The sequence below is a fragment of the Mustela lutreola genome, chromosome 3 (genome assembly GCF_030435805.1).
Source record: "Mustela lutreola isolate mMusLut2 chromosome 3, mMusLut2.pri, whole genome shotgun sequence".
Classification (NCBI taxonomy): Eukaryota; Metazoa; Chordata; class Mammalia; order Carnivora; family Mustelidae; genus Mustela; species Mustela lutreola.
The window spans coordinates 42,202,388-42,220,779 of NC_081292.1; the positions used below are offsets into that span (position 1 = coordinate 42,202,388).

The window sequence follows — 18,392 nt, forward strand, 5'->3', positions numbered from 1 at the left end:
GAATAATTGGGATTCCAGAAGAAGAAGAAAGTGAGAGGGGAGCAGAAGGTATACTGGAGAGAATTATTGGGGAGAATTTCCCCAATATGGCAAAGGGAACGAGCATCAAAATTCAGGAGGTTCAGAGAATGCCCCTCAAAATCAATAAGAATAGGCCCACACCCCGTCACCTAATAGTAAAATTTACAAGTCTCAATGACAAAGAGAAAATCCTGAAAGCAGCCCGGGAAAAGAAGTCTGTAACATACAATGGTAAAAATATTAGATTGGCAGCTGACTTATCCACAGAGACCTGGCAGGCCAGAAAGAGCTGGCATGATATTTTCAGAGCACTAAACGAGAAAAACATGCAGCCAAGAATACTATATCCAGCTAGGCTATCATTGAAAATAGAAGGAGAGATTAAAAGCTTCCAGGACAAACAACAACTGAAAGAATTTGCAAATACCAAACCAGCTCTACAGGAAATATTGAAAGGGGTCCTCTAAGCAAAGAGAGAGCCTACAAGTGGTAGATCAGAAAGGAACAGAGACCATATACAGTAACAGTGACCTTACAGGCAATACAATGGCACTAAATTCATATCTCTCAATAGTTACCCTGAATGTGAATGGGCTAAATGCCTCTGTCAAAAGACACAGGGTATCAGAATGGATAAAAAAACAAAACCCATCTATATGTTGCCTCCAAGAAACACATTTTAAGCCCGAAGACACCTCCAGATTTAAAGTGAGGGGGTGGAAAAGAATTTACCATGCTAATGGACATCAGAAGAAAGCAGGAGTGGCAATCCTTATATCAGATCAATTAGATTTTAAGCCAAAGACTGTAATAAGAGATGAGGAAGGACACTATATCATACTCAAAGGGTCTGTCCAACAAGAAGATTTAACAATTTTAAATATCTATGCCCCCAACGTGGGAGCAGCCAACTATATAAACCAATTAATAACAAAATCAAAGAAACACATCAACAACAATACAATAATAGTAGGGGACTTTAACACTCCCCTCACTGAAATGGACAGGTCATCCAAGCAAAAGATCAGCAAGGAAATAAAGGCCTTAAATGACACACTGGACCAGATGGACATCACAGATATATTCAGAATATTTCATCCCAAAGCAACAGAATACACATTCTTCTCTAGTGCACATGGAACATTCTCCAGAATAGATCACATCCTCGGTCCTAAATCAGGACTCAACCGGTATCAAAAGATTGGGATCATTCCCTGCATATTTTCAGACCACAATGCTCTAAAGCTAGAACTCAACCACAAAAGGAAGTTTGGAAAGAACCCAAATACATGGAGACTAAACAGTATCCTTCTAAAGAATGAATGGGTCAACCGGGAAATTAAAGAAGAATTGAAAAAAATCATGGAAACAAATGATAATGAAAATACAACGGTTCAAAATCTGTGGGACACAACAAAGGCAGTCCTGAGAGGAAAATATATAGCGGTACAAGCCTTTCTCAAGAAACAAGAAAGGTCTCAGGTACACAACCTAACCCTACACCTAAAGGAGCTGGAGAAAGAACAAGAAAGAAACCCTAAGCCCAGCAGGAGAAGAGAAATCATAAAGATCAGAGCAGAAATCAATGAAATAGAAACCAAAAAAACAATAGAACAAATCAACGAAACGAGGAGCTGGTTCTTTGAAAGAATTAATAAAATTGATAAACCCCTGGCCCGACTTATCAAAAAGAAAAGAGAAAGGACCCAAATAAATAAAATCATGAATGAAAGAGGAGAGATCACAACTAACACCAAGGAAATACAAACTATTATAAGAACATACTATGAGCAACTCTACGGCAATAAATTTGACAATCTGGAAGAAATGGATGCATTCCTAGAAACATATAAACTACCACAACTGAACCATGAAGAAATAGAAAGCCTGAACAGACCCATAACCAGTAAGGAGATTGAAACAGTCATTAAAAATCTCCAAACAAACAAAAGCCCAGGGCCAGACGGCTTCCCGGGGGAATTCTACCAAACATTTAAAGAAGAACTAATTCCTATTCTCCTAAAACTGTTCCAAAAAATAGAAATGGAAGGAAAACTTCCAAACTCATTTTATGAGGCCAGCATCACCTTGATCCCAAAACCAGACAAGGATCCCACCAAAAAAGAGAGCTATAGACCGATATCCTTGATGAACACAGATGCGAAAATACTCAACAAAATACTAGCCAATCGGATTCAACAGTACATTAAAAAGATTATTCACCACGACCAAGTGGGATTTATTCCAGGGCTGCAAGGTTGGTTCAACATCCGCAAATCAGTCAATGTGATACAACACATCAATAAAAGTAAGAACAAGAACCATATGATACTCTCAATAGATGCTGAAAAAGCATTTGACAAAGTACAACATCCCTTCCTGATCAAAACTCTTCAAAGTGTAGGGATAGAGGGCACATACCTCAATATCATCAAAGCCATCTATGAAAAACCCACCGCAAATATCATTCTCAATGGAGAAAAACTGAAAGCTTTTCCGCTAAGGTCAGGAACACGGCAGGGATGTCCATTATCACCACTGCTATTCAACATCGTACTAGAGGTCCTAGCCTCAGCAATCAGACAACAGAAGGAAATTAAAGGCATCCAAATTGGCAAAGAAGAAGTCAAATTATCACTCTTCGCAGATGATATGATACTATATGTGGAAAACCCAAAAGACTCCACTCCAAAACTGCTAGAACTTATACAGGAATTCAGTAAAGTGTCAGGATATAAAATCAATGCACAGAAATCAGTTGCATTTCTCTACACCAACAGCAAGACAGAAGAAAGAGATATTAAGGAGTCAATCCCATTTACAATTGCATCCAAAACCATAAGATACCTAGGAATAAACCTAACCAAAGAGGCACAGAATCTATACTCAGAAAACTATAAAGTACTCATGAAAGAAATTGAGGAAGACACAAAGAAATGGAAAAATGTTCCATGCTCCTGGATTGGAAGAATAAATATTGTGAAAATGTCTATGCTACCTAAAGCAATCTACACATTTAATGCAATTCCTATCAAAGTACCATCCATCTTTTTCAAAGAAATGGAACAAATAATTCTAAAATTTATATGGAACCAGAAAAGACCTCGAATAGCCAAAGGGATATTGAAAAAGAAAGCCAACGTTGGTGGCATCACAATTCTGGACTTCAAGCTCTATTACAAAGCTGTCATCATCAAGACAGCATGGTACTGGCACAAAAACAGACACATAGATCAATGGAACAGAATAGAGAGCCCAGAAATAGACCCTCAACTCTATGGTCAACTAATCTTCGACAAAGCAGGAAAGAATGTCCAATGGAAAAAAGACAGCCTTTTCAATAAATGGTGCTGGGAAAATTGGACAGCCACATGCAGAAAAATGAAATTGGACCATTTCCTTACACCACACACAAAAATAGACTCAAAATGGATGAAGGACCTCAATGTACGAAAGGAGTCCATCAAAATCCTTGAGGAGAACACGGGCAGCAACCTCTTCGACCTCTGCCGCAGCAACATCTTCCTAGGAACAACGCAAAAGGCAAGGGAAGCAAGGGAAAAAATGAACTACTGGGATTTCATCAAGATCAAAAGCTTTTGCACAGCAAAGGAAACAGTTAACAAAATCAAAAGACAACTGACAGAATGGGAGAAGATATTTGCAAACGACATATCAGATAAAGGACTAGTGTCCAGAATCTATAAAGAACTTAGCAAACTCAACAGCCAAAGAACAAATAATCCAATCAAGAAATGGGCAGAGGACATGAACAGACATTTCTGCAAAGAAGACATCCAGATGGCCAACAGACACATGAAAAAGTGCTCCATATCACTCAGCTTCAGGGAAATACAAATCAAAACCACAATGAGATATCACCTCACACCAGTCAGAATGGCTAAAATCAACAAGTCAGGAAATGACAGATGCTGGCGAGGATGCGGAGAAAGGGGAACCCTCCTACACTGTTGGTGGGAATGCAAGCTGGTGCAGCCACTCTGGAAAACAGCATGGAGGTTCCTCAAAATGTTGAAAATAGAACTGCCCTATGACCCAGCAATTGCACTATTGGGTATTTACCCTAAAGATACAAATGTAGTGATCCAAAGGGACACATGCACCCGAATGTTTATAGCAGCTATGTCCACAATAGCCAAACTATGGAAAGAACCTAGATGTCCATCAACAGATGAATGGATCAAGAAGATGTGGTATATATACACGATGGAATACTATGCAGCCATCAAAAGAAATGAAATCTTGCCATTTGCAACAACGTGGATGGAACTAGAGCGTATCATGCTTAGCGAAATAAGTCAAGCAGAGAAAGACAACTATCATATGATCTCCCTGATATGAGGAAGTGGTGATGCAACATGGAGGCTTAAGTGGGTAGAAGAATAAATGAAACAAGATGGGATTGGGAGGGAGACAAACCATAAGTGACTCTTAATCTCACAAAACAAACTGAGGGTTGCCGGGGGGAGGGGGTTGGGGAGAAGGGGGTGGGATTATGGACATTGGGGAGGGTATGTGATTTGGTGAGTGCTGTGAAGTGTGTAAACCTGGTGATTCACAGACCTGGGGATAAAAATATATGTATATAAAAAATAAAATAAAAAAAAATATATTTTCAAAAAAAAAAAAAAAAGGAAATGTCTTGATTATTTAAACAAACAAACAAACAAACAAAACCCTACTACTCACCCATTATTGACCCAGATCCTCTGCTCAAGAATAAGAAGTTAAGGAAGGTCAGGATGTGTGTGTGTGTGTGTGTGTGTGTGTGTGACTTGAATTTTCTCATCTTAACTTTTTTTTTTTAAAAATATATTTTATTTATTTAATAGAGAGAGAGAGAGTACATGTGCATGTGAGAGCGGAGCAGGGGGAGAGGGACAGGGAGAAGTAGACTGTCCACTGAGCAGGAAGGCAGATGTGGGGCTCGAACCCAGGACCCTGGGATCATGACCTGAGCTAAAGGCAGAAGCTTAACTGACTCAGCCACCCAGGTGCTCCTCATCTTAACATTTCCTAGTAGAAAATTAGAAATGCAAGTAAGAGTAGAGAGAACCGTGTAATGAAATCCCATCCCCCAGCTCCAGCTGTTACTAGCTCAAGTCTGACTTGGTTTCACTTCTGTCCCCATCACTACCCATCCTCCCAGCCTGAATGGGTTCTTTTGATGCAAGCCCCAGACAGTAAACCACTTAACCTGTTAACTCTTTCCTTATATATCTCTACATGATAAGGACTCTTTAAGAACTGAAACCTCATAACTGTTATCACACCTAAAAATGGACACTAGAATTTTCCTGTTTCATTCCCCCACCCCCACTCTTTAGAAAGAATCAATTATATCAATCAGGTCCAAAAATTCTCTGAAATTTGTTTCAATCTAGAGGCCTCTTCTCCCTCCTCCCCTTCCCCTTTTCAATTTAGACACAGAAGAACACGAGTCATTTGTCCAATAGACTCTCACATTTAGTATTTTGCAACCTGAGATGTCATTTCATCCATAACCTGTTCTCTGACCAGCATTTCCCGCAAACAAGTTGTTAGACTTACATTCCAGAATTGGAGATCTGATCTGAGGCATGTACAAATTTTCCTTGAGAAGTCTTCATAGGTGGTATCGTAGAACTTCTCTCAGAAGGCACATAGAGGCCAGCTGTCTGTCTGTTCTAGGTCATCATCATGTAGAGATCCAGTATTTCAGTAGGGGTTGCAAAATGATAATATTCCTTCATTTATTAGCTCAGAAGACTTCTCTAAAGAGAAGATTTTCCTTGAAAAATATTTGGTTACCCTGAGACTCAGTTGTATAGGAAGGGCAGGTTAAATCCTTGATTCTTGCCCTGTATTTGCATGTTTTCAGAATAATACATTGGTTCTTTAAATCTTCTGAAGGTGATGAATACATTTTTGTTGTGATCTCATGGAACTTACATATTTTGTGTGATTCATATTGCGGTCATTACTCTTACTGGTTCTCAAAATTTTCCATCTTTTGCTTGTGAGAGCCTCTCGCTGTTAGCTTCTGAATCTTTGATACAACCGCAGTAGTTTTTGATAACTTCCTTGCTGTCTGCTATGACAAATGTTCTAGGCACATTTTGTAGATTTCTTGCTGCAAACCTAGAATCAGCGATTTCTCCAAGGAGGCTTAATTCCTTTTGTGAAAAATGATATTTAAAGATCACAAACTTGTTGTAGGGCTGGCCGTTGCTTACAAGTTTGTCACTGTTTCCAGGCTATTTCAGTGGACAGAATGATAAAAAATATTTAGTGTAAAATACATTATGAGTTTGAGCTAATATTTTGAATTTGGATTTAGTGAGCATGGTTTTTTATTTAGCTTCTTTGATTTTGTATTTGCATATTTTCTCTCTTCTGCCTAAAATCCTGGTTCCAAACAATATTAACACAATTACTTTCTGCTTTACTATGTTTCAGAATAACAATAATAATGTCATTACTAACAGTATAATGTCTGAAACAGTTTAAGATTCTTTAAAGTTATTTTTGTCCTTAAGGTCTATCCCACTAGGGATACATAGTGTTTTAAAATTAGTGTTTTAAAATACTTGGATTAATTCCTTTCAGTGTTTATGTTGTCAGCTCAATACAAAAGTGAAGTTCATTTGTTTCATTTGCTTTCAATTTTTAGGAATTGTTTTCTTTTCATTTTGATTTAAGATTATTTTTTAACTGTGTGAAGAATTGATGTGGTTCTGAGGTCAAATCTATACACTGAGTCACACTGAGAGAATTTCTAGCTCTAATTCTTGTCCTCTGCACCTTGATCCCTTTCTTCCCTGATGGTAACTTTATTTGTAAGTTTTAAAAAACACTTTTATAAGTAATCTCTACACCCCATGTAGGACTCAAACTCATGACCCTGAGATCAAGAGTCCTGTGCTCTTCTGACTGAACCAGCCAGGTGTACCCCCATGCCATGTGACCATTAAACAAGTGTGGTTTATTCTTCTATTTTCTAAAGTACAAATGGTTCCAGACTTATGCTGGTTCAACTTAATGATTTTTCAATTTACAATGCTGCAAAAGTGATACACATCAGTAGACATGGTACTTCAAGTTTTGAATTTGGATTTTTTTCCCTGATATGCAGTTCGATCTTCTCATGATGCTGGGCAGGGGATGTCACAGCTCCTAGTCATCCAGGAAATCATGGGGGCAAACAACCAATGTACTCACAACCATTTTGTAACCATTCAACCCTTTGTTTTTCATTTTCACTACAACAGTCAATAAATGACAGGAGATATTAACACTTGATTATAAAACAGTTTTTTTAAACTTTTTTTTAAAAAAGATTTTATTTATTTATTTGATAGACAGAAATTACACACAGGTAGGCAGAGAGGCAGGCAGAGAGATAGGAGGAAGCAGGCTCCCCACTGAGCAGAGAGCCCGACCTGGGGCTCGATCCCAGGACCCCGGGACCATGACCCAAGCTGAAGGCAGAAACCCCAACCCACTGAGCCACCCAGGTGCCCCCTTTTTTTTATTATTAATTAATTTTTATTTTTTTATAAACATATATTTTTATCCCCAGGGGTACAGGTCTGTGAATCACCAGGTTTACACACTTCACAGCACTCACCAAAGCACATACCCTCCCCAATGTCCATAATCCCACCCCCTTCTCCCAAACCCCCTCCCCCCAGCAACCCTCAATTTGTTTTGTGAGATTAAGAGTCACTTATGGTTTGTCTCCCTCCCAACCCCATCTTGTTTCATTGATTCTTCTCCTACCCACTTAAGCCCCCATGTTGCATCCCCACTTCCTCATATCAGGGAGATCATATGATAGTTGTCTTTCTCTGCTTGACTTATTTCGCTAAGCATGATACGCTCTAGTTCCATCCATGTTGTCGCAAATGGCAAGATTTCATTTCTTTTGATGGCTGCATAGTATTCCATTGTGTATATATACCACATCTTCTTGATCCATTCATCTGTTGATGGACATCTAGGTTCTTTCCATAGTTTGGCTATTGTGGACATTGCTGCTATAAACATTCGGGTGCATGTGCCCCTTTGGATCACTACATTTGTATCTTTAGGGTAAATACCCAATAGTGCAATTGCTGGGTCATAGGGCAGTTCTATTTTCAACATTTTGAGGAACCTCCATGCTGTTTTCCAGAGTGGCTGCACCAGCTTGCATTCCCACCAACAGTGTAGGAGGGTTCCCCTTTCTCCGCATCCTCGCCAGCATCTGTCATTTTCTGACTTGTTGATTTTAGCCATTTTGACTGGTGTGAGGTGATATCTCATTGTGGTTTTGATTTGTATTTCCCTGATGCCGAGTGATATGGAGCACTTTTTCATGTGTCTGTTGGCCATCTGGATGTCTTCTTTGCAGAAATGTCTGTTCATGTCCTCTGCCCATTTCTTGATTGGATTAACCTAAAGCAATCTACACATTTAATGCAATTCCTATCAAAGTACCATCCATTTTTTTCAAAGAAATGGAACAAATAATGCTAAAATTTATATGGAACCAGAAAAGACCTCGAATAGCCAAAGGGATATTGAAAAAGAAAGCCAACGTTGGTGGCATCACAATTCCGGACTTCAAGCTCTATTACAAAGCTGTCATCATCAAGACAGCATGGTCCTGGCACAAAAACAGACACATAGATCAATGGAACAGAATAGAGAGCCCAGAAATAGACTCTCAAGTCTATGGTCAACTAATCTTCGACAAAGCAGGAAAGAATGTCCAATGGAAAAAAGACAGCCTCTTCAATAAATGGTGCTGGGAAAATTGGACAGCCACATGCAGAAAAATGAAATTGGACCATTTCCTTACACCACACACAAAAATAGACTCAAAATGGATGAAGGATCTCAATGTGCGAAAGGAATCCATCCAAATCCTTGAGGAGAACACAGGCAGCAACCTCTTCGACCTCAGCCGCAGCAACATCTTCCTAGGAACAACGCCAAAGGCAAGGGAAGCAAGGGAAAAAATGAACTATTGGGATTTCATCAAGATCAAAAGCTTTTGCACAGTAAAGGAAACAGTTAACAAAATCAAAAGACAACTGACAGAATGGGAGAAGATATTTGCAAATGACATATCCGATAAAGGACTAGTGTCCAGAATCTATAAAGAACTTAGCAAACTCAACAGGTGCCCCTTTTTAAAAAAATTTTATGAGTTATATTTATTGACATGGAAAGGAGGTTCACAACATATTGGTGAATGAAAACAGATTACAGAACAGCATTTTTGTAAAATTAAAGGCCCAGGAAGGTCAGCAAAATGTTCATGGTCTTCTCTGGGTGGTGACATTTCAGATGTTCAATTGACTTTTAAGATTTCCTCATTTTTATTTTTGTTTCAAGTTTTTATATAAATTCCAGTTAGTTAACATATACAGTACTACTAGTTTCAGGTGTAGGATTTAGTGATTCATCAGTGACACACAACACCCAGTGCTCATCACGGTGTCCCATCACCCAGTTAGCCCATTCCCTGCCTACCTCCCCTCCAGCAACCATCAGTTCGTTCTCTGTAATTAAGAGTCTGTTTTATGGGGCGCCTGCATGGCTCAGTGGGTTAAGCCGCTGCCTTTGGCTCAGGTCATGATCTCAGGGTCCTGGGATCGAGTCCCGCATCGGGCTCTCTGCTCAGCAGGGAGCCTGCTTCCTCCTCTCTCTCTCTCTGCCTGCCTCTGCCTGCTTGTGATCTCTCTCTGTCAAATAAATAAATAAAATCTTTAAAAAAAAAAAAGAGTCTGTTTTATGGTTTGCCTCTCTCTCTTCCCCCGTCACGATTGTTCATTTTGTTTCTTAAATACCACACATGAGTAAAATCATACGGTATTTGCCTTTCTCTCATTGATTTATTTCATGTAGCATAATACACTTTAGCTCCATCCATGTTGTTGGAAATGGCAAGATTTCATTTTGTTTTATGGCAAAGTAATATTCCATTGTATATGTATGCCATAACCTCTTTTTTTTTTTTTTAAAGATTATATTTATTTACTTCAGAGAGTGAGAGAGTGAGAACATGATCTGGGAGAGGGGCTCAGGGAGAGGGAAAGAAATCTTCAAGCACAATCCCCGCTGAGCAGGGAGGTCGATGCTGGGCTCAATCCCAGGACCCCAAGATCAAGACCCAAGTGGAAATCAAGAGTCAGACACTGAACCAACTGAACTATCCAAACACCCCTGTATACCACAACTTCTTTATCCATTCACAGTCAATGGACATTTGGGCTCTTTATATAATTTGGCTATTGTTGATAATGCTGCTATAAACATTGGAGTACATGTATCCCCTTGAATCGGTATTTTTGTATTCTTTGGGTAAATACCTAGTAGTGCAATTACTGGGTCAGTGCGTAGTTCCATTTTTAGCTTGTTGAGGAACCTCCATACTGTTTTCCAGAGTGGCTGCCGCAGTTTGCATTCCCGCCAACAGTGATAAGAGGGTTCCCCTTTCTCCACATCCTTGCCAACAGCTGTTATTTCCCGTGTTGTTAATTTTAGCCATTCTGACTGGTGTGAGGTGGCATCTCATTGTAGTTTTGATTCATATTTCCCTGACGATGAATGATGTTGGGCATCTTTTCACTTGTCTGTTGACCATCTGGGTGTCTTCTTTGGAAAAATGTTTATTCGTGTCTTCTGCCCATTTCTTAAATGGATTATTTGTTTTTTGGGTGTTGAGTTTGATTGGTTCTTTATTTTGGATATTAACCTTTTATCAAATATGTTATTTGCAAATATCTTCTCCCATTCTGAAGGCTGCCTTTTATAAAACAGCTTCTGTGTGAGATGATTTTTGCCTGAATGTAGGCTAATGTCAGTGTTCTGAGTGTGTTTAAGGTTGGGTGGGCTAAGCTATGAAGTTCAGTGGGTTGCATGTATTAAATATATTTTCCACTTACAAAATTTTCAGTTTATGTTGGGTTTATCAGGACATAACCACATCATAAAGCAAGGAAGATCTGTATAAGCAAGTGCCCGTATGTATGTTTTTATATATGTACATAGTTTTACACACAGATATATATATCTGTATCTTCTTAGAGAGTAGATGAATAGTAGCATACTATATACACTTTTTAGAAATGTTGCTTCTTTCACTTACTATATCCTAGAGCTTGCTCTATATGGTTTCCGTAGAATTCAATCCCATTCCTTTTAACAACTGTAACTGTCCATTCATTGAATGGATGTATCACAACCTTATTGATCAACATTTTGGTTGCTTTCAGTTTTTAGTAATAACTAGTGCTGCAATGAATAACCTTGTATACCTATCTATGGAAAGGTTTTCAGTGTCTTGATGGGATAATTCCTACAAGTGAGATTTCTAAGACAAAGGGTAAGTGTAATTTTGCTAATATTGCCAAATTCCCATCCATGGGGTTGTATCGTTTCGCATTCCCACTAGCAATGTGTGAGAGTAATGTTTCCCCATAGCCTCTTCAACAGGGCTTGTATTTGGGTATTTGTTAATCAGATAAGTAATAGTTTTTAATTTACAATTTTCTCATTTTTAATGAGGTACAGTGTTTTTTTCTTCTTAGGGCCATTTGCATCCCTTTTATTATGAACTGTTGTTCATATTGCTTGCCCATTCATCCACTTTTTTGGGGTCCTTTTTGTTTCTATTTTTAGCAGGTCCTATACACTAAATATATCAACCCTCTCTCCATTATCGTTGCATATATTTTTCCCCCTAATTTATCATTTCTTTTTAATTTGCTCTAGGTGTTCATGTCCATGCAAAATTTTTAAATAAATTAATATTAAGTTTCTCAATTTTTCATTGTTGTTTCTTGTTTTGAGTTAGGGAAGTTTTTCCATTTCCTGGTCGTAGAGGAACTCACTTTCTAGTACTTGTATAGTTCTTAAAATTTTTTTTAAAAAAAGTTCTGATCTATTTGAAATGTATTTTGGTGTGTGGTATGAGGAATGGATCTTTGCCATATTCATGAAGGTTTTTGATCAGAAGAGGGTAGCAGCCACCAGGCAAAGACTCAGCTATTTGATTTGGACCTGGAAGGTGGTTATTCTGAGCTGTTTTCCACTCAGAAAATTCTTTGGTTCAGAGGTAGAACTCACAAACTTCTGTGATTAAGAGCCAAACTCACCAGGGTCTGCAATTAAGATACGAAAGTTCCTCAATATTGTCTACCACAAACTAGAGATGTTAAAAGTAATTTGTATGGTGTTGAGCACAAATAGAGGTGGAAAAAGGCTCCAAGAATCCAAATGGTCCGTAAGCAAAGGAGCTTCTATACTTCAAACAGCAGTAGTCAGGCAGAGGGCAAAGCTGACAGGATTTTACAAGTTGACAAGCCTGGCCTGTATTCTAGGTAAGGGAGGACCTTTCTACCTTCAGCAGAGTTGACCAGAGGGCTGTCTCCAGACAAGATCACCATTTTCTTTTTTCTCAGAAGCTGGTTTGGATGCTCTGGGGTGAAGGATCACGTGGTTCAAGGGAGGCAGAGAAGAAACAAGGTTGGACATGAGCTGATCATTGCTGATGCTGGGTGATGGTCCATGGGGTTCATGAAGTTATTCTCTCCACTACTGTCTTTGTTTGAAATTTTCTATTACAAAATGTTAAAATGAGAAAATTCAAGTCATACACAATGGCCAGGATGAAGCCTTTGGTATCTGACTATAGCCTACAGATCCCCCTTGGGCCTTCTGCAATCTTCTGTGAGTCAAATTAATCACTAGGTGGGATTTCATTAGTTCAAACCCCTGCAGAAAAGCCTTTATTAAATTACATTCTAATGCTGTATCTATTGCTTTTGTCAATAGTGGTTGTAAAAGTTGTCTTCATAGAGAATGTTACTGCATCTTCTATGCAATCAATGCCAGGAGCTCTTACATTATTGGGTCTACACTCTAAAGCAGGAGGTTTGGTCTGATTCAGTACATTTTTTTTCAACATGACTCCTCCATAGACAGTATTGCGTACTTCTACCAGGAGGCATATGGTGACCAGTTTATCTCTTTATGATTTGCCTATACTATTCCAATAAGGTTGGCAAAATGGTAAGATCTGAATTCTATCACTCACTTCATTTATTTATTAAAAGATGTCTATAAGAGAAACTTTTCCCTGTGATGCTAGCATTCTTCCCTGCCCAGCACAGCAGACATGACTTAAATTTGGAAAACGCTAAGGAAGTGACCACCAGTTGTTACCACCTCAGGAGGCTTCTGAAATGGAAAGCTCTGAATTTGGACAGAGTACTCTAGATGAATTTATATAAATATGTCCTGGACAGAATATAGGAGAATAGGAATAAATAGGACTGGTTTAACATTGCCTACTTAAATATCAGAGAGTTTGCCAAAAGCAACAATTCTAGTTTTGGCATAAATTCCCCAGAGCTGCTCTTTAGATTATTAGACAACAGAGCTGGGTGTATACTAAGGCCTCTTCCTGTTAGTGGCAGAGGAGTCACTGTGAGGCCAAATGATAAGAAAAAGGAAGTGGTCATGGTGTCCGGAGTAGAAGCTGTAACTAGGATGTCCCTGTAAATCAGGAACAGTGTCCACAGTGGCAAAGATCTCAAGTTCCCACATCCGAGTTCAAATGGTAGCTGGGTCATCTAGCAGCTATGTGTCCTGGAGCAAGATATTTGACTCCTCTGAGTTTCCATTTCCTCAGTTGTAAATGGGGCTTGGAGACTGTGATCTACTTTTCAGACTTGTGCACATTAGAGATTACATAAGCCAAGCACTTTGCCCGATGCCTGGTATAGAATAGATAATTCTCTAAACAGAGATAATCAAAATAGCTGTTTATTTCTCAGAGTAAATAGTGAAACAAGAGTCGGGACTCATCCTAAAATCCAGTAGAAGAACGTGTTTAAATTCAGTAGATGAACAGATGGTAAAATAACTTGTGGACGAATCAGATGGGTGACATTTGAAAATTGTGCCAAGTTCCTCAAGGGGAGAATTGTAGGCTCCACAAAAGATGAAGCTGTTGCTGCAGGGCAGTAGAATCAGGGCAACTATCCAGTCAGCTACCCATAGAAACCAAGTTCCTGCCATACTTCCAGAAATCATTTGGTGAGAAATGCTATGTCCAAATTGCATCTACTCTGATGTTTCATGATTCATTTCAAGCTTTCTCATCAATGTTTGTTATATGTTAGCTATTTTTTTTTAATAGATTAGCTTTTAAAATAGACCTTACACGAAGATTTGAGCTTAACTTTCTGTGACTTCCTTTGTATTTTGTTTGGTGTGGTAAAGACACCAGATTTTAATTTTAGTTGTCTAGCAGTCTCTGATACCACAAGATAGGGTGACTAGCCTCCTAGTTACTTAGGTTTGTGACAGATGAGGCTAATTGTTCTTGGTTTCTGGTCTGAGTGTGGTTGGCAGGAGCAGGTGCTTAAGGCAGGTGGAGTAGAGTTGAAAACCTCCTTAGAAAAGTCACTAATGGGGGCACCTGAGTGGCTCAGTGGGTTAAGGCCTCTGCCTTCGGCTCAGGTCATGATCTCGGGGTCCTGGGATCGAGCCCCGCATTGGGCTCTCTGCTCAGCGGGGAGCCTGCCTCCCCCTCTCTCTCTGCCTGCCTCTCTGCCTACTTGTGATTTCTGTCTGTCAAAAAAAAACAAAAAACAAAAACAAAACCAAAAAACCTTTAGAAAAGTCACTAATGGGTGCGCCTGGGTGGCCCAGTCATTAAGTCGCTGCCTTGGGCTCAAGTCATGATCTCAGGGATCATGGGATCCCTGGACCTGGTCATGGGACCTGGGATCGAGCCCTGCATCAGGCTCCCTGCTCTGTGGGAAGCCTGCTTCTCCCTCACCCACTCCCACTGCTTCTGTTCTCTTTCTCGCTATGTCTCTGTCGAATAAATAAATAAAATCTTAAAAAAAAAAATCCCTTCTTTAAACAAACAAACAAACAAACAAGAAAACAAAAGTCACTAATGGAAAATGTTGGGAATCTTCTCTTTCCACCTTCAACATAACACTTAAATATCATGGGACCATTTTTAGACAGAGTTCAGAGCTCTCTACAAAGACCTCTAATGCACCTTAGTGTTTCACCCCCTTGACTAGGCCACTGAAGCAATGAGCACAGAGTTGGGGGGTGTGGTATCAAGGGTCTAGTCCAAGATTTCCAAATTCATGCTGGTGATGCATATAGAAGTCAAAAAGTAGCGTTTGAACTGGGTTCAGATCCCAACTTGCCAGTTTCTGAAGTCTGTCATCTTGAAAACTCTGCCTTAAAGAACAGTACACTAATTTATCATGGAGTTGGAGAAAGATGGGGAGAAATAAGTTCTTCCTGCCTGTGTCAGGCTTGGGAAATGTGCCACTGGCACCGTGACCCCAGGACGAGTTCCCTGGCAATTCTCTCTACATTCCTTTGCTTCATGACCAAAAAAAGAAAAGGACCAAAAAGCTTTGTATTCCAAAGAGAGAAGAAAATTAATTTTCATAGCCCAAAGTCCCTGTAGACTCATGTTAAATTCCAGAACGAAGGTCCACAAGTCAGCATGGCTGTATTGGGAGCCACACGGTAGTCTAATAATGGAGAGAATATTCAGTCACTAAAGGGAGGGTAGTTTTTAGAAAGCCACCAAATCAGAGGTAATTCAGTTGTTTCTGGGAGCAAGGGGGGCCTGGCATTATGTATAACTCTGAGCAGTATTGGTCACTAGGCTTGGCTTGTCTGAGCTGAGCTAGATAGAGTAAAGCTAACCACTTCCTGATTAGTTCTGGGAAAGGGGAACCTTCCTCCAGAGCAGCTGAAAGACAGACACCGAATGGGACTGAACCCAAGCCAGCCAGGTGATGGTAGTGTTCCACGACAAGGGGGGTCAGGAGAAACCCTGGGACCATCAGTGAGGAGAAGATTGGGGTGGAAAATGCTCTGTGAGACAAAGTGGTCAGGGTTACTCTTAATGGGAACGAGCCCTGGGCAGGTTTCTCAGTGGGGACAGGATTCCTGGTGACGTCATTCTCAGGAAAGGGGGTGTGGGATGGACAACTAACGGGAGCTGTATTGGGGACCAAGGGCTGCTATTTCGGCTGTGGATCTGCGGGCTGATCTAGCTGCTTGGTGAACTTGAACCTGTCTGAGTGCCGTACCTTGTGGGTGAGTAGAGCCTGGCAGGGACACTGTCTACAGGCAGGAGCCGTTAGCTGAGGGTAACTGATAATCGCTTGGACTTTCTTCTTCTATTCTTACCTGGATTTAAACCGTGGAGAGTCTGTTTTTACCTTCTTTGTTCCTCAATTTTTTTCTTTGCACAGTAATAATAATAGCCATCTCAGGGTTGTTGTGAAGATTAAGTGAGCTAATAAAGAGGGGGAGCAGTTAGAAAAGGGCCTGGCATGCGGACGTGAGACCCGTGGGGCTCCACTCAGCAGGGCCCTGGCACCAAGGACAACTTTCAGGATGATTGCTGGCAGCTTTCACCCAAGACCCCCCCCATCAGGATGCCTGCGATTCTCTGCAGTCAGGTGTGAGAACTCCTGAGCTAAAACATTATTTTTTTTCTTTTTATAACTGTTTATTTATCTGAGAGAGGAGAGAGAGAGAAAGAGTGGGGGGGGCGGGGCAAAGGGAGGCAGACAAGCAGACTCTCCAGCTGAGCTCAGAGCCTGCCACGGGCTTTCATCCCAGGACCCTGAGATCATGACCTGAGCCGAAATCAAGAGTCGGACACTTAACTGACTGAGCCACTCAGGCGCCCTAAAATTTATTATTTGTATTCAGATAACTCTTTCCTAGATTAAAAAAGAACGGTGGGTTTTGGCAGACTTTTTGTCAAGCCTTGTGTTTTTCCGTGTTTCTGGTTTTCTTTTGTATAAAGTGGAGACTTAGGGCAGGTACAGCTACCTCTGTCTTGTAAACCTGCTTGGCTATAGTTGTAGTTCCAGGCAATTCCCTCTGTTTCTCATGCTGAGGCAGCAGCCCCGGGAAGATTCAGGAGTAAAAAGCCCATCTGGAGCGGCCTCATGGTCAGGCCATTCAGATTTCAACCGGCACAGCTGGGGAGGCGGGCTCCGGCCATTTAGGATGCTCTGCTGGGTCTCCTCCATGCTTTGCTAGAAGGGTGACCTGGTGCCCTGAGCGCTTGATGATGAGGCGAAGGACTCTCCAGTAGATTCCGTCCTTATCACTTTCCCTCCACCCCCACCTCTGCACTGTGGGGGGCTTCTATGTGCCCAGTTTTCACAGGGCCGTTCAGTGGATCACAGAGGTGAGATTTTGGTTCCTGTATTTTATCATACAGCAACTGAGAAATTCCAGGCTAAGGATAATAGGGTTTTTTTTCCCAGCCATTCTGAGTTGTTAGTGAGACTAGGCTTAATGTTATCCTGAGCGGGAAGACCAAAGAGAGGAGAATTTTCTCCTCTTTGTCTCTCGAGTTACTAGGATTAGTAGAAAGACAGTGGAGAGGTCAGAGGTGTTTCTAGTGTTGAACTAGCTGAGCTGAAACCCTAAGAGATGGAACCAAATGCCCTGTGGGGGGAGATAAAAGGGGAGATAAAATAATAAGTAAAACAGATATACTTAAATGAAAATGAAATAATTTTAAAAATTCCAATGTATCTATGATAATAGAACACAAATGATATGCTTTGAAGGGACTGGATTGAGGTGGCAGAAAATGTTCTTTCTTTTATTGATGTGTTGTATCACATTGACTGATTTGCGGATGTTGAACCAACCTTGCAGCCCTGGAATAAATCCCACTTGGTCGTGGTGAATAATCCTTTTAAGGTACTGTTGAATCCTATTGGCTAGTATTTTGGTGAGGATTTTCGCATCTGTGTTCATCAAGGATATTGGTCTATAGCTCTCTTTTTTGATGGGATCCTTGTCTGGTTTTGGGATCAAGGTGATGCTGGCCTCATAAAATGAGTTTGGAAATTTTCCTTCCATTTCTATTTTTTGGAACAGTTTCAGGAGAATAGGAATTAGTTCTTCTTTAAATGTTTGGTAGAATTCCCCTGGGAAGCCGTCTGGCCCTGGGCTTTTGTTTGTTTGGAGATTTTTAATGACTGTTTCAATCTCCTTACTGGTTATGGGTAGAGGTGGCAGAAAATGTTTAGCCTATGTCTTGAATATTCCTGTTAGGGTGGGATTGATTACAGGGAGTAATTCCTTTTTTTGGGAACATACTTATTGAGATAAAGTTCATATGTCATAAAATTCATCCTTTAACGTATAGAATTCGGTAGTTTTTAGTATATTCACAGAGTTGTGAAGCCATCATTGCAAAGAATTTTAGAACATTTTTATCCCCAATAAAAGAAACCCCAGATCCTTTAGTTATAACCCTCCAACCTCCTACCCCACCCCCTGGCCCCAGGCAA

At 40.3% G+C, this 18,392-nt stretch overlaps 1 protein-coding gene across 4 annotated transcripts in view; it reads left to right on the forward strand.

Annotated features, from left to right (window-relative positions):
* Nucleotides 1-18,392, forward strand: part of CDH17 (cadherin 17) — a 128,739-nt gene that overhangs the window by 29,659 nt on the left and 80,688 nt on the right. Inside the window, exon 1 of one of the 4 annotated variants that reach the window (XM_059166022.1) lies at nucleotides 15,835-15,854. The exons of 2 other annotated variants lie outside the window; for them this stretch is intronic. The gene's annotated coding sequence lies outside the window, so the exon portion shown is untranslated. Of the gene's footprint in view, nucleotides 1-15,834; nucleotides 15,855-15,948; nucleotides 16,162-18,392 lie in introns of those variants that run through there. One more of the 4 variants, XM_059166025.1, reaches the window with a different exon arrangement.